The sequence below is a fragment of the Schistocerca americana genome, chromosome 2, assembly GCF_021461395.2.
Source record: "Schistocerca americana isolate TAMUIC-IGC-003095 chromosome 2, iqSchAmer2.1, whole genome shotgun sequence".
Classification (NCBI taxonomy): Eukaryota; Metazoa; Arthropoda; class Insecta; order Orthoptera; family Acrididae; genus Schistocerca; species Schistocerca americana.
Window position 1 is genome coordinate 88354943 of NC_060120.1, and position 1281 is coordinate 88356223.

Genomic DNA, 1281 nt, shown 5'->3' on the forward strand with positions numbered 1-1281 from the left:
TATCGGGGTTATTTTAAGAACCGGGCAACTTACGAAAGGGTGTCTGGTGGCGTCTGCATATATGTCCTGCACTCTCTTCACAGCGAGTTTGTACCTCTACAAACAGCTTTAGAGGCTGTCGCTGTTCGGGTGTGGACGCCACAGGCTATCACCGTCTGCAGTATTTACCTTCCACCTGATGGTACTGTCGCGCAGCACGTCCTGGCTGCTCTGATAGCACAACTGCCGCCACCTTTTTTGCTGCTGGGCGATTTCAATGCCCACAACCCTCTATGGGGTGGGACTGTCTCCGATGATCGTGGTCGGGCCGTGGAGCATGTGTTGGCTCAGCTCGACCTTAGCCTCTTAAACACCGGTGCTCCCACGCATTTCAGTGTGGCCCATGGCTCGTTCTCGGCCATCGATCTCTCTATTTGCAGCCCTGGACTTGTCCCATCCCTCCACTGGAGGGTGCATCCTGACCTGTGTGGTAGTGACCATTTTCCCATCTATTTGTCACTGCCACAGTGTCATTCTTCTGGGCGCTTGCCCCGATGGACTCTCCACAGGGCTGACTGGCCAGCTTTTACTTCCGCTGTAACTATTGCGTCTCCCCCACAGGGTGACATTGACGAGGTGGTCCGTGTTTTAACCACGTCCATCGTTTCAGCGGCCGAGGCTACCATCCCCCGTTCCTCTGGCCTCCCTCGGCGGAAGGCTGTCCCCTGGTGGTCGCCGGAGATTGCTGAGGCTATTCGCGACCGTAGGCGGGCTCTCCAGCGTCATAGGCGGCACCCGTCTCTGGAGACCCTCATCGCCTTTAAGAGGCTCCGTGCCTTCGCCCGTCGACTTATTGCACGGCGTAAGCAGGAGTGCTGGGAGAGGTACGTCTCCTCCCTGGGCTCCCGTGTCTCGTCCTCGCACGTGTGGTCCCGTATCCGGCGGATTTATGGCTCCCAGACCCCTGTGGGTGTCCCTGGGCTCTCCTTGGACGGCGCTGTCTGCACGGACGCTGCCGCCATTGCTGAACGGCTAGCCGCGCACTTTGCTCAGAGCTCTGCGACTGCATCCTATCCCCCCGCCTTTCGCTCTCTAAAGGAGCGAGCCGAGCGAACGCCGTTCTCATTCCACACGCGTCATTATGAAACATACAATGCTCCTTTCAGCGAGAGGGAACTCCTCGCTGCCCTCGCCGATTGCCCTGATACAGCACCAGGACCGGACTGCATCCATGCGCAGATGCTGAAGCATCTCTCCAGGGACTGCCAGACACACATCCTCGCCATCTTTAACCGCATTTGG